The sequence below is a fragment of the Equus caballus genome, chromosome 17, assembly GCF_041296265.1.
Source record: "Equus caballus isolate H_3958 breed thoroughbred chromosome 17, TB-T2T, whole genome shotgun sequence".
Lineage (NCBI taxonomy): Eukaryota > Metazoa > Chordata > Mammalia > Perissodactyla > Equidae > Equus > Equus caballus.
This window is the reverse complement of record NC_091700.1, coordinates 80,161,106-80,177,793: the sequence shown is the minus strand read 5'-3', so window position 1 is coordinate 80,177,793 and position 16,688 is coordinate 80,161,106. Positions and strand designations below refer to the sequence as shown.

The 16,688-nt window shown below is 34.2% G+C and overlaps 1 long non-coding RNA gene across 2 annotated transcripts in view; it reads right to left on the bottom strand.

Moving 5' to 3' along the window:
- Positions 1-16,688, bottom strand: part of LOC138918549 (uncharacterized) — a 141,479-nt gene that overhangs the window by 98,347 nt on the left and 26,444 nt on the right. The gene's annotated exons all lie outside the window — the stretch shown is intronic.

Here is a 16,688-nt window from a genome sequence, read left to right as displayed (position 1 = left end):
TTTAAAGCTCAGTCAACCCTAAACCTGTGGGAGCAATTTGAGGAGTAACTGTGTGATTCAGTTTTAACGCTCGCTCGGTCCTTGATCGCTCTGCCGAGGATGTGTAGCCGTCACTAGACACTGCGATGTGGTGATTTGTTATTGTTATGTTTAGCGTTATCCAAGGACTTGCCGCTGAATTGGTTCCAGTGACTATTTCGTAGAGCTTATTTGTCAAAAATAAGTTACTGAAAGATTAAGATTTAGGCCATGACATTCAAATAAAGACCTTTATATACAGAAATATATTTGGATTTAGCTATGCTACCTCTTTTGCATTATCTATTAGTTCTGTTTTAGTGCATTTTAATCTGTGCTTTTTTCTTATGGCAGGGAAATATTCCTAGTTATTCTTTTTTTTCCTCTACAAATTTGGGATGTTTTTGTACTTCAGTGATTACCCTACAAATTTTAGCTTTCATATTTAAACTATCAAAATATAAGATAAATTATGATCTTTAATCTCCTCCTGGACAATGCCATAAACTGAGGACACTTTAATCATCTTCTTGATTTGCATAACATGTAAACACCCCTACACCCAGGTCTATAATTTTTCCACCAGAATATATGAATAGGGATTGTTTTCAGAATTTTATAAAGTCACTAATTATGTGGATTTATCTACGTTGTTCATACTTTCTTGGATCACTGATTTTCTTTCTTTCTGAACTTTATTCCTGATTTCTGAAGTACATCTTTAAAAACCTTTAATGCAGTTCTGTCACTAGTAAATAACCTCAGGGTTTATTTATCTAAAAATGGCTCTTTTGGGGCCCTGTGTTTTCTGGGTGTGCCATTCTAGTTTATAGTTAAGTTTTGATACAAATAGCACAACCATTATAGAAAATATTGTTTAAATCAAACATTAAAACTGAGAATTCTTGTTTACAAAAACACATCATAAATTCGAAAGGCAAATCAAAAACTTCAGAAGACAGGTATAAAATATTTAATCTTTGAAGCAGTGCTCAAAAAGTCAATAAAAGGAAAACAACTTAATGGATGAGATGGGTAAAATATGTCACCAGATATTTCACAGAAAAGATAATGTAAGTGGCAGTAAGACATGAAAATCTGTTCAACCTCTAAATAATAAGTGATATAGAAATTTAAATCATTCAATAGCTATTTTAGAGTCACCATGTTGACAAAATTTAAAAAATTTATCTAAGTTTTGTTAGCTTGTTTAGCAAATGGTAACTCATAAATTGTAGATGGAGCATAAATTGATACAATTACGTTGGAAAACCATTTAATTTACTGGGATATGTCAGTCGGCTTGTAAATTAGGATCCAGCAATTCTAAGCCAAATATGAGTCCTAAACATGTTCCTTAAAAGACCTATACAAGGACGACAAAAGCAATAATAACTAAAGCAGCAATAATAAAAACTGCAATAGCAAAAAACCTAAAAGAAAATTCAAATGTCTTTGGACAAATTTAGCTGCACACAGTGACATTAATCAAGGTAAAAAAATAGTATTGAGAGTGTAAAACAATTTGCTGATTCATTCGTAGTCTTTTCATTTAATTTTAAAAACATGTAGTACTACACAGTATAATGTTTAAGTAGTATTACTATTATTTTAAATATTGGCCCTAAGCTAACATCTGTTGCTAATGTTCTTTTCCTTTTTTCTTCTTTTCCCCAAAGCTCCTTGGTACATAGTTGTATATCTAGTCGTAGGCCCTTCTGGTTCTGCAATGTGGGACAAGCTTGACAAGCAGTGCTATGTCTGCACCAGGATCCAAAGCAGCAAGACCCTGGGCCAGCGAAGTGGAGTGAGTTAACTTAACGACTTGGCCATGGGGCCGGGCCCTGTTTAGGTATTCTTTTACAGGTGATAAAAGTATAAAGAAAAGCAAATATGTGATAAATAGAAATTCCAGGTAAGTAACTTCATCTAGGTGGGATGAAGAGGATGTAATGTGGGAGAGTTAGAGAAAATAAATTTTTTTTTTTTTTTGAGGAAGATTTGTCCTGAGCTAACATCTGCTGCCAATCTTCTTTTTGCTGAGGAAAACTGGCCCTGAGCTCACATCCATGCCCATCTTCCTCTACTTTATATGTGTCATGCCTACCACAGCATGGCTTGCCAATCAGTGCCATGTCTACACCTGGGATCCGAACCAGCAAACTCCTGGCCATCGAAGCAGAACATGAGAACTTAATCACTGTGCCAACAGGCCAGACCCTAAAATTCTTTTTAAAGTGGGCGCATGGGATTATTTTATAATTTTAAGCACATATGTTCTCTTCAATAAGTTTAAAATATTTCATAATTTTCAAAAATATTTAACATAAATTTCTCTTTATCCTAGTCCAATAGTCATATAGCTCATTAACCCAGGCTACTCCTGCTGGTAGGCATGTTGTGTGTCATTTAAGAGATATTCCAGTTACATATTAATACCTAGTATTATAAAACAATTTTCTGCATTTTATCACTTAAAATTATAACCATATATAATGGATATAGTTTTCTTCAAAAATATTTCGTATAGAAATATAATTACTGGTAAGTTATACATTTCCTCATATATTTAATGGCTGCATATTGATTCTTTTATTTCACCATATATACCATATTTGCTTTTTAAAATTTTTTCTTATTGGTCAACGTTTAGATTCTGTTCATTTTGCTCTCAGGAAAACTGCTGAAATGATGATCTTATCTGTCCATCAATCACTTCATCTATCTGCATACATATATACATGGTTTTGCTGATGTTTACATGTAGGATGAATTATTGAAACTGCTACACTAACAAAGTATGAGCATTCAATGGTGATAAGTGAAGATCCATATTGCCTGAAAAAATCTTTGCTCCACTTAAAATTCACATTCCCTTCTACACTGAAAATCATTCATCCTTTTGCCTGCTTTATTCATTCTGATTCTGTTAAGGCTAGTTCCCTATCATAATTCTCTTTTAAAAATGTTTCTGGACTGCTGGGAAGATGATAGCATAGGAGGACTCTGAACTCACCCCCTCCCATGGACACAACAAATTTACAACTGCCCTTGGAAAAATTATACTTGAGAGAGAACCAGAAACTTGATAAAAAGAACCCCTGCAACAAGAGACAGTGGTAACTGAGGTGGAAGAGGCAGAAATTCCTTTCTGGAGAGGAAAAAGTCATCTTTTAGCCATGGCACTTCACAGCCAGGAGTAATCTTAAGGTACAAAGTTTTCCCTGGATGAGTAGAGGATCTGAGTGGGAAAGATTTCCCACAGTAAGCAGCTTTTGAACTTAGCAAAACTGAGACAAGTGCCATGGTTTTGCTGGCTATTAAATACAAAAGACAATATCCCCAGAAAAGCTATTGCACATAAGAGAAAGAAAAGCCTGCTCTTAAAGGGCCCGTGCACAAATTCACCCATTTCAGAAAGCAACATAAAATCACCAGAAAGAAAGGTGCACAATCCTTTGGTGAAAAGAGACTCATTTGATAGGCTCTGGGCACATCTTTTTTTCTTTTTTTCTTTTTTTCAAGATTGGCACCTGGGCTAACAACTGTTGCCAATCGTTTTTTTTTTTTCTGCTTTATCTCCCCCAACGCCCCCCCATACACAGTTGTATATCTTAGTTGTAGGTCCTTCTGGTTGTGGGATGTGGGATGCTGCCTCAACGTGGCCTGACAAGCAGTGCCATGTCCGTGCCCAGGATCCAAACTCTGGGCTGCCGCAGCAGAGCACATGAACTTAACCAGTCGGCCATGAAGCCGGCCCCATGGGCACATCTTGGTGAGGCCAGAGGCAGCTGGGATCACCTACCTGGGGACTGAGACATTGGTGCCAGCCATTATTGTGATCTAGTACAAGTGTGCTGACACAGATGCTGGAAGACATCATTGAAGCTCTTCCCCTGGTCTGTTAGCACAGGATTCTGCTCCACCCACTAGAGCGCTGATTTAATCCAGCTCACTCAGGGCAGGCAGCTGACCCTAGGGACTGGCCCCACCCCACAGCAAACTCTCACACAACCTGTGGTCTCACATAGGCATGGTGTATGGGACCCCTGAAACAAGGTGAGTGGATCTGCCTCTGTGGAGCATGGTATGTGTGAGGGGCATCTCTGCACTGGTGGAATGTGTGAGGCTTCTGTAGTGAGGTGAGTGGGTCAGCTTCACTGGGTGGGCTGTGTGCATGGGGCAGGACTGTATTGACAGGGTGTGTGGGAGCCTGCAGGCAGTGGGGCTTGTGAGCTGTAGCAGAATTGTGCTTCTCAAAGATCCACATAGGAGATCAGCCCTGTCTTCCAATGCCTGAAAAAATTTTGTGCTGCTATGACTGGGACCAGCACCACCCAGCTGCAATACTGAGACAGCTGACAACAACCTTTCAGTCCAGAGACCTACAATAGTTGCAAGCCCCTGAATCTAGCAACTAGCCACAGTAGGGGCTTATTCACTTGAAAAAAACTGTAAGAAGAATGTGGTATTAGAACTTTCAGCCAACTGTACTGGGGATCCCATAATCCAAGAAAATGACTGAAGGGACCATAGAAGCTGCACACAGCTGAGCATTATATCCAGCCAGCCAGGGAGACAGCCTAGTCTCCTCGGTCATCTACAGTAAGATCAACTCTGCCACAACAGAAGGACACATGTAGCCCACACAGAGGAGCTGTCTAGAACATTTGGGAGTGGTGACAAGAGGGAAGCACACTGCTAGGCTTCATAAGGCATCCCTTAGAGAAAACCAATTCTCTAAGATTGGGAGATGTACCTGATCCACCTAATACATAGATATAAGCACAGAGAAAGAGGCAAAATGTGGAGATAAAGGAATATGTTCCAAATAAGGGGATAGGATAAGTCCTCAGAAAAAGAACTAAACGAAACAGAGATAAACAATCTATTTGGTAAAGAGTATAAACTAATAGTTGTAATGATGATCACTGATCTTAGTAGAAGAATGGATGAATACAGTAAGAACTTCAAGAAAGAATTGGAAAATATAAAAAAAAAATAATGAGAACTGAAGAATACAATAGTGGAAATGGAAAGTTCACTAAAGGGAATCAATAGCAGAGTAGATGATACAAAAGAAAGGAGCAGTGAGTTGGAGGAGCAACTAGAGGAAATCACCCAAGCTGAACAGAAAAAAGAATTAAAAAGAATAGGGACAGTCTAAAGGATCTCTGGGACAACATCAAGCACACTAACACCCACACCCATATTATAGTTATCCCAGAAGGAGAAGAGAGAGACAAAGGGGCAGAGAATCTATCTGAAGAACTAATAGCTGAAAACTTTCCTAACTTAAGAAAGGAAACAGACATCCAGGTACAGGAAGCAAAGAGAGCACCAAACAAGATAAACCCAAAGAGGCCCACACCAAGATACATTATAATTAAAAAGTCAAGAATTAAAGGTAAGAGACAATCCTAAAAACAGCAAGAGGAAGACAACAAGTTACATACAAAGGAAACCCCATAAACCTATCAACTAACTTCTCAGTAAAAACTTTACAGGCTAGAAGGGAGTGGCACAATATGTTTAAAGTGCTGAAAGGAAAAAACCTACAGCCAAAAGTACTCTACCTGGCAAGGTTATCATTCAGAATGGAAGGAGAGACAAAGAGTTTTCCAGAGAAGCAAAAAGTAAAGGACTTTATTACTAAGAAATCAGCCTTGCAGGAAATACTAAAGGGACTTATCTAAGCGGCAAAGAGAAGACCACAAATAGGAATAAGAAAATTATTTAAAAAAATAAAATCTCAGGTAAAGGCAAATATACAGTAAAGGTAGAAGATCAACCATCTATGAAGATAATATGAAGGTCAAAAGACAAAAGTACTAAAATTATCTGTTTCCATGATGAGAGGGTAATGGATTCACATACACAAAAAAGGACATTAAATATGATATTGAAAACATAAAATGTAGGAGGAGGGGACTAAAAAGAGTAGAGTGTTTAGCAAGTAGACAAACTTAAGATATCATCAATTTAATAAAGATTGCTATATCCGCAGGTTATTATATATGAACCTCATGGTAATCACAATCCAGAAACCTATAATAAAGACCCAAAATTTAAGAGAAAGGAACCCAAATATAAGACTAAAGAAAATCACCAAATCACAAGTGAAGAGAGCAAGAGAAGAAGAAAGGAAGACAGAAGAACTACTAACACACCCAGAAGAAAGTAACAAAATGGCAATAAGTACATACTTGTGAATAGCTACTTTAAATGTCAATGGAGTAAATGCTTCAATCAAAAGGCATAGTGGTTGATTGGATTTAAAAAACCAAGATCAATATGCATTCTGCATACAAGAGACACACTTCAGACCTAAAGAAACTCACAGACTGAAAGTGATGGGATTGAAAACAATACTCCATGCAAATGGCAATGAAAAGAAAGCTGGAGTAGGGGCCAGCTCCGTGGCCAAGTGGTTAAGTTTGCGCGCTCTGCTGCAACGGCCCAGGGTTTGGATACTGGGCGTGGACATGGCACCGCTTGTCAGGCCACGCTGAGGCGGCATCCCACATCCCACAACTAGAAGGACCTGCAACTAAGATATACAACTATGTACGGGGGGTTGGGGAGATAAAGCAGAAAAAAAAAAAAACGATTGGCAACAGTTGTTAGCCCAGGTGCCAATCTTAAAAAAAAAAAATAGAAAGCTGGGGTAGCAATACTTATATCAGACAAAACAGACTTTAAAACAAAAACTGTAACAAGAGACAAAGAAGGGCACTAAATAGCAATGAAAATAACAATTCAACAAAAGGATATAATATTTGTAAATATATATGAATCCAACATAGGGGCACCTAAATATATAAAGCAATTATTAACCGACATGAAAGAAGAAAGAGGCAGTAACACAATAATAGTAGAGAAGTTCAACACTCAACTTACATCAATGGATAGATCATCCAACCAGAAGATCGAAACATTGGCTTTAAATGACTCACTAGACCAGACAGATTTGGTAGCTATATAAAGAACATTTCATCCAAAAACTGCAGATACACATTCTTTTCGAATTCACATGAAATATTCTCCAAGATAGATTACATATTAGGCCACAAAACAAATCTAAATAAATTTAAGAAGATTGCAGTAATACCAAGCATCTTTTCTGACCACAGTGGCATGAAACTAGAAACCAACTACAGGAAGAAAATTGATAAAGCTATAAGTATGTGGAGATTAAACAAAATGCTACTGAATAACCATTGGGTCAATGAAGAAGTCAAAGAAGAAATCAAAAAATACCTGGAGACAAATGAAAATGAAACTACAACATGCCAAAATTTATGACATAGAGTAAAAGTGGTTCTAAGAGGGAAGTTTATAGCAATACAGGTCTACCTCAACAAACAAGAGAAATCTCAAATAAACAGTCTAACAGTACACCTAAAGGGATGGGAAAAATAAAAACAAACAAAGTTATTTAACATAGTATTGGAAGTCCTAGCCAGAACAATCAGGCAAGAAAAAGAAATAAAAGCGATCCAAATTGGAAACAGGGAAATGAAACTGTCACTATTTGCAGGTCGTCTGATTTTATATGTAGAAAACCCTAAAGAATCCATCAAAAACTTTTAGAAATAATAAATGAAGACAGTAAAGATGCAGGATATAAAATCAACATACAAAAAACACTTTCATTTCTATACACTAATAATGAAGTAGCAGAAAGAGAAATGAAGAATACAATCCCATTTACAATTGCAACAAAAAGAATAAAATACCTAGGAATAAATTTAACCGAAGAGGTGAAAGACCTGTACACTGAAAACTAGAAGATATTATTGCAAGAAATTGAAGCAGATATAAAGAAATGGAAAGATAGTCCATGCTCATGGATTAGAAGAATAAACATAGTTAAACATCCATATTACCTAAAGCAATCTACAGATTCAATGCAATCCCAATCAGAATCCCAATGACATTCTTCAAGAAATAGAACAAAGAATCCTAAAATTTGCATGGAACAAGAAAAGACCCCAAATAGCCAAAGGAATCTTGAGAAAAAATAACAAAGCCTAGGCATCATACTCACTGATTTCAAAATAGTAAGCTATAGTAACCAAAATAGCATGGTACTGGCACAAAACAAACAGATAGATCGATGGAACAGAATCAAGAACCCAGAAACCAACCCATACATCTATGGACGGCTAATTTTCAATAAGAGAACTAAGAACACCCAATGGAGAAAGGAAACTCTCTTCAATAAATGGTGTTGGGGAAACTGGATAGCCACATGGAAAGGATGAAAGTAGCCCATCATCTTACACCATCCACAAAAATTAACTCAAAATGCATTAAAGACTTTAAAGTAAGACCTAAAACCATAAAACATCTATAAGAAAACATAAGAAGTATGCTCTTCAACATCAGTTTTAGCAGCACATTTTCAGATACCATGTCTGACCTGGCAAGGGAAAAAATAGAAAAAATAAACAAACGGATCTACATCAAACTAAAAAACTTCTGCACAGCAAAGGAAACCATCAGCAAAATGAAAAGACAACCTAAAAATTGGGAGATGATATTTGCAAACCATATGTCTGATAAGGGGTAAATATACAAAATATGTAAAGAACTTATACATTTCAACAACAAAACACAAAAAACCCAACTAAAAAATGGGCAAAAGATCTAAACAGATATTTTTCCAAAGAAGACATACAAATAACCAACAGGCACAAGAAAAGATGTTCAACATCACTAATTATTAGGGAAATGTGAATCGAAACTACAATGAGATATCACTTCACACCCATCAGAATAGTTATAATTAACAAAACAAGAAATAACAAATGTTGGAGAGGATGTGGAGAAATGGGACGTTGAGGGGAATGAAAACCGGTGCAGTCACTATGGAAAACAGTATGGAAATTCCTCAAAAAATTAGGAGCAGAACTACCATACAATCTAGCTGTTCCACTGCTGGGTATTTATCCAAAGAATATGAAAATATGAATGCTTAAAGATATATGCACCACCATGTTCACTGTAGCATTATTCACAATAGTGAAGACTTGGAAATAACAAGTGCCCATCAAGGGACAAATCGAGAAAGATGTGGTAATATATACACAATGGAGTACTACTCAACTATAAAAACGATGAAATTTTGCCATTGAGAAAACATGCATGGACCTTGAGGGTATTATGCTAAGCAAATTAGTCCAAGGGAGAAAGTCAAATACCGTATGATCTCTCTCATAAATAGAAGATAAAATCGATCAAATAATTAAACACATATATACAGAGATCGATTGGTGGTTACCAGACACATTGGGGGAGGGAAGTGGGTGACCGGGCACATGTATATGGTGATGGATGATAATGTCTTTGGGTGGTGAACATGGTGTAATCTACACAGAAATCAAAATATAATGATGTACACTTGAAATTGATGTGATGTTATAACCAATGTTATCTCAATTTAAAAAAATAAAATAAAATGGGAAAAAAATGTTTCTGACTATAGTTACCTGTTTCTTATACCACAGGTTATTAATATCAGTCTGTATTTCCTTCTAAAGAATCTTGCTAATATTTTTAATACAACCATGTTATATAAATAGGAGAGTTGAGGTCATTACAAATGTAATTTCAATATTAAGCTATTATTTTCAATTTTGGAAACCAAGGTAGTTCTCAACTTTATTTATGTTGTATGTGATATATCATCTATTTATTTCATATATTTATAAGGTTAAACTTAATGTATATGCTTCAAGAAAGGCATTCTTTCCAACTATACTCTTGCATTTGTTTGCAAAAATGAAGCAAAATACAGTGTTTTATTCTTATAATTTCATCTCTATATTATTTTATCACCTTGAGCTTTTTCCCCCTTAATAATAGTATCTGATATATTATATTTTACACCATTTTGTTTGTTTGTTTTCCAAAGAAACAATATTTGGAATTATTTATTATTTCTATCACTTTTTTCTGTCAGGTGTTCTGGTTTGTTAAATTTTTAATGTCATTTTAAATAATTCTTCCTTCCTCTTGAGCAGTTTATTTACCTTCTTTTTTAAAGCTTTATCATGTCATTTGCATACAATAAGTTGCACATATACAAAATGTAAGGTTTGATAAATTTTGACATTGGAGGGGCAGAAAAATTTTCCCTTCTCCTTTCTAAGCTATTTGGCTGATCTAATAATTAAATTAGCATAAGACAGATAAACAGGAGAAAAACAAAGTTAATTTGATACCTGTGAGAGCCCCACAAAAATATGAGACTCAAAGAAGTCACCAAAGCAGGAAGCTTTTATATCCTCTAGACAAAGAAAAAATAAATTTGTGAAGAATTGACAAGACAAAGGGGTTTGGCCTTGGGGTAGCAAATTGGTGAAGAAGTGACAAGGTTTGTTTATATAGCTTTCTCAGGCCTCAATTTCCTCTCTGGTGATAAGAATGCCTTCTTATCAGAGAGGTATCTTTCACATGGGACATTTATCTCCTGCTTTCAGGGAGACAAAGGAGGATCTGAGTGTCCTTCTTGCACTGGCTGTTTCTCAAGTCTCTTTAATTCAGAATAATAAATATACCCAAGTAGCATATTTTGGAGTGGCGTATTCTGCTCTCCTTCAATAATATATATATTATTGTGTCCTTGTGCCTCTTTGAATTGCTCCTACTAGCATTTTGTAGATTCCATTGGTTTTCCTTTATGTAGACAGACATAGTGTCTTTGAATAAAGAGTATTTTACTTCCTCCTTTCTAATCTGGATGCCTTTTATCTTTTTTCTTGATTTGGTTTCAGCAAAATGCTAAATAGATGTAATGAAACTCATCATCTTTTTCTTTCCATAATCTTCGGGGAAAAGCATTGTCATTCACCATTATTAAGTATGATGTAAGCCTCAGGTTTTTCTCAGATAGTCTTTATCAAATTGAGTGAGTTTCCTATTGTTCCTACTTTGCTTAGGTTTTCTTTTCTAGGCAGAAATGACGTTGGATTTTGTCAAAAGCTTTTTCTGTATTCATTAAGGAATCATATGATTTTTCTTTTTAGTTCTTGAATATGTGGAATTATCTTGATTGGTTTATAACATTAAACCAACCTTGCATTCCTAGAACAAATTATACCTGGTCGTAATATATTATCCATCTATATTTGTACTATCCATTGCTGTTTTTTTAAGAGTTAATGTCAACATGGTATATTTCTTTCCATCCATTTCTTTTAACCTGTTTGTGTCTTTGTATTTGAAGTGTATGTCTTGTAGGAAGCATATATAGGTCTTTCTTTTCTATTTAGTCTGACCAGTTCTAATTTTACTGTGGGCTTTTACAACACTTATATTTATGTTATTGATGACATGGTTAGGTTTAACCGATTTAAATCTGTTATTTGTTTTCTATTTGTATTATTAGTTTTTTTTCTTTTTTTAATTGCTTTTTCCTTTTAAATTAATTGAATACAATGTTCAGTTCTCTTTATCTTCTTTTTTGGCTAATTTTTTATAACTTCTTTTCATTTTAGTGATTGTTTAGGGTTTATACTATGTATATTTAACATCACAGTTATGTGATATCATATAACTTCACGTATAAGAACTTAAAAAATTTTATTTGAATCTTTATTCTTAATATTTTTACCAATGTCATCACGCATTTTAATTTTATACATTCTGTAAACACCACACTACATTGTTATTATTTTAGGTTAAATAGCAATTATGTTTTAATGGGTTTTAAATTATAAGAAAAAATTTGCATATTTATTCATTTAGACTCCATTTCCAGTACTCTCCAATTCTTTGCATAGATACATATTCCGTGTAGTATCATTTTCCTTCTGCCTGAAGGATTTTGGTTAACACCTTCTATAGTGTGTATCTCTGGTGATTAATTATTTCAGCTTTTGTTATCTGAAAACATCTTAAGAATCTATGATTTGAGGTAAATATATGTTTATTACTAAGTACTCACATGAATAATTTCCTATCATTGAAGACATTAGGAAGTAATAAATGCCACAACTGATGCTTCCACAGATGAAATAAATAGCTAAGGTCTTGACTAACCCATCATGGTAGTGCCATAGCAATGCATATGGATCAATACAAGGGTGAAGTATAAACAGAGAAAACATCTGAATTATGGAAAAATCTAATTATCTAAGAATAAAATTTGGTTATAGAAATCAAGTTCCACTTTTATATGCCTAAATACATGGTGGGAAGAAAATTATTACAGAGCAATTTACCTATATACCTTCTGTAATTATACTTATTATATTAGCAAATTGTCACATCGTTATACAAATGGGATTACTATAGGGCAGCACTATGTCGTGAGGTTTAAATTGGGAGGGATGCGTAGGACATGTAGATACTAAATTTGTAAAGATTTACTTCCATGTAAAAGTTTTTAGCATATTATTTTAGTTTTTCTACATGTGAATGATTCCTTTTTTATAATACAGACATTTAACAATTTCCAAGCACCAGTTACATGATAATCAAGGGGAAACAGAAGTGAACAAGATTTTTTCATTACACATAATACAGTCCAGCAGAAAATACAAGCAAATACACAGATTAATAAGGTGTGTACCCTGATATCACACTGTAGAAAAAGGAAATAAGTAGATAGGAAAGATCTCCAAGAAGAAATGACAGTTAAACCAAGATCCAATGGATCACTGAGGGGGAATCGGGTAAAGAAGAGACATGCTTCTGGTAAAGAGAGTAGCTTAAGAGATAGACCTAATTGAGAGATGGTAAGCCATATTTGAAGAATTAAAATAAATTTTCTTAGACCGAATAAAGTACTGTAGCTTTCAAAAATTATGTCTATAGTACAATACTATTATTTATTTAGAATAGTTGAAATTTTAAATTGAATACACCACTATCATACCAGTATATTGGTTGACTTTAAATACTGTTTCATATGCCCCGATCAAGACCTCTTACACTTTTATAACAAAAAATGTTTCAGGTTCCTGTAAACACGATATTTCTTTGTCTTGGACTGAGACACCGACTGGCTACCAACCAAACCTATACTATACCCACGCTGTACTCTCTACAGAAAAACCTTTCCTTCCTTGCAGCCATGCCCATAACAGTATATATCCTCCATGCATCAAACATAAATTATACATGTTGATCTACATTTGGTGGTAAATCATCCACAGTTTTTGTTTAAACAATGTTTAGAAACACCAGAACAGATGGGAGAAAGAGCACTGAATTGAGAGGCTATGTAACAGGTTAACTTGGAGTTTGGAACAAGTTTTAGAAAATTTTTTGTCATACAACAACGAAAAGCCATAGAATGCTTTTGTAAAAAGAAAGTCTATATAATTGTATTTACTCAAAGGTACTTTAAAATATTATTTTGAGGTTCTTATCTTAAATATTCTGCTTTCAAATTCCAAATTTGCTGGCACATATTTATTATAGAAAATATTTACTTCAAAAAGGAGCATTTTTAGGTATCTTTTTAAGTTAATTGATGATAAATTAGAAGGCTAAATAACTCTATAAGATATTTTATATTTCTTGTGTTGTTCAACAAGTAATTCTTTGGAGCTTGATGAAACAAATACTGGAGTTAAAAATCTTAGAACAGAATATGTCACAACAGGGTCTCCTTTTCATGCTCTAAGAAAACACAAGTGCATTCTTAGCAGATGTACCAACATACATCACTACTGCTTGTTACAATATCAACAACAAGAACTATAAGCAATGGTCATACGGCACTCCCTCATGTAAGGCATAGTCCTGAGTGCTTGATGTATTTTCAATTTACCTTTATAAAAATGCTATGAGGACAGGATTATTACGATCTCCATGCTACAGCTGCAGAATTGAGGTATAGGGAGGTTACACAACTTAATCAAGACTGCAGAGGTTATAAGTGGTGATGGGATTGCAAGCCTGCTGGTTTGGCTTCCGTACATTTTATTACTTGTCATACAAAGCACTTTTAATAGATTTTTACATCATCTGATACAAGCGTCCACACATATTTAGTGCTTCTGCAAAAGAGAACAGAAATAATGCTGATGGAAAGGAAAATTGAGACACGATGGTGAATGAAAGGAACGTGAGCACAGAAAAAAGCTACTACTTCAGACCGCAAGTTACTAGATATGTAAACATGGACAAGTAACTTACTCTCTGAATCTTTTTCCTTTTCTTTAAATTAATAATAACGCCTACCTTGAAAAGCTTGTATGCATCATGAAATAACATTTTTCAAAGATCTAGTATAGCATCTGACATGTATTAGACATGTAGTAGGTCTCATATGATTACAGTCAAAACGGAATGAAGAGAGAGCTTGTACGTGTATATGAGAAAGAAGTGCCTCTATGAAGTCTGTCTCTTCATATAAAAGCAAAACCAGGACATATAGCAACAAAATCCACACATTTTTATGTGAAAAATAAAGGTACATGGTTTTTGTTTATTTGTTTGTTTCTTTCTTTCCGAGTTCTTGTATCATCAGGGCTAAATTGGTGGGTTGCAATGTAGCGCGGTGTATGCTACTTGCTGACCCAGACTGATTGCTGGCCCATTTAGTTGTGAATTTTACAGAAATCACTGATCAATTGAGTCTGGCAGGTAGTGTTTTTAAGGGCAACATAGATGTGGTACACATTTCCAGCTGGAAAGTCCAATTAGAGCCATGCACCAGACAAAGATGGCATCCAGTACTATTAGTGAGTACTTTTCCAGTCTCCTCTTTATTAATATTTTATTTTTGGTGTAAAATAGACTAGTTGAATAATATTAATTCTTTCCAGGAAAGGCTTCTTTGTTTGCTTCTACCAAAGACCCATATAGATTAAAAGAGGGTTAAGAGACCCAATAAAGATACCTTACTCATTTGACCAGTGTTATGAGACATTTTCAAAACAAGCTAATGAATATATGTCACATATCTAGAGAATGATTCTTCTTGTATTCCTCTTACAATTAATTAGCTTATAATATTAACACATATTTTCTTTTATTCTGATGAGTTGAAATAAAATATAATTCAAAAACTGTTTGATTCCATATTGCACAAATATAGCCTGCTCAGTGGAAGCTTAGAGAGAGCTCAAGAAGAAAGACCAATTGCTTTCTCATTTGTCCATTGTAAAATATAGAATTAAAAACTATCGTAGTACTAATCTAAAAGCAATAATGGATATTATAAAAGCAATGAGATTTCCCTCATTAGTTGCATTCATTCCTACATAATTAGAGTTTGTTCTGCTGGATCTTAGGTCAACAATCTGCTTTCATGAAGTCAATTTCTGGACCAAAATTGTCCTCGAGATCCTAATTAATTCCCCTGGAACAAACAGGTTTGAGATTGTGATGGCAGTGTTCATTTACATTACAAAGCCTGTCCTCAGAAGTGTCAACAATTAAGAGTCATCAGGGTAGCCCTCCATTTGAGAAATCTGAAGCTGCCTTTTATTTTCCTTTCGAGGACTCCATATCTGGATTTTAATTTATAATCAGCACCTATTGGAAAGTATGAAGGAAGAACAGAAAACATCTGTTTGTAACAAGACGAAATGATTCTGATTACTTTATTACAATTACCAAGAATATTATAACTAACAGTGAGACATACACATAATACTTATATAAAGATTTAGTGAATTGTTATCCTAAAGATAAGAACATATTATAAAGTAAGATCATTTACAACCTTATGGACCATGTTGTAAAGTGCCGCTTATTTATAAAGGTATTATAAATACCCAAAATAAGATTTTTAGGACTTAATTTGTTGAATGTTACTGTGTTGTCTTTTCACCTGAATAGGAATATGCAGCTGTCCATCTTGAAAAGCGTATAACTGCTAAAATATATTCATTCGATACAATTTTACCTGAATATAATTAAATCTTTTTGATACGATATTTTTATTTTACATATTACGGGCTTGATAAACTGCACATTTCTCACAGTAATGTGGTCTATTTAAAAATATAAAACACATCAAATATATATGTAACTACTTTTCCATTACCCATTACTACTGAATATCATGTCAAAGTGGGTTATAATGCGAATGAGCAAATATTTGTTGTTATTTGATACTATCTGGGGAAATACAAAAATGATTTGGGTGTAAAAGACATCTTGATATTTGCAATATGCTGAATTTGGTGTCCACAAAAGTTCATTTAAAGAAGGCAATATTGAAAGTGTTTTAGAGGGTACTGGATTTTATATCAAGTTTAAAAATAATTAATTGAAGTGCAAAGATAATATTCTACTATAGGATTATAATCGTATCTAGAGTGATAATATTTAAACTGAAACAGCATCTAGGAGAAATTATCATATTTTCAAAAACAGGAAATATTTTCTAAAATGATTGGGAGTTTAGCAGAATTTGCACCAAAGTACAAATAGTTAACAACTTCTCCGTAGGTAAGAAGGAACTCCTGTCACCCAAGTAGAATATATATTCTGCTTATATATATATATATATATATATATATAAAAATATGTTGCACATATATAATGTATATAAATAAATATATAATATATATATACATACACATATATATGAATGAATTACTGATTCATATGTTTATAAGAGCAGATTATATATGCTTGTATATACACACATATATATTTTGTATAAAAGTGGATTTCATATTCTAAGAACATTTTGTTAT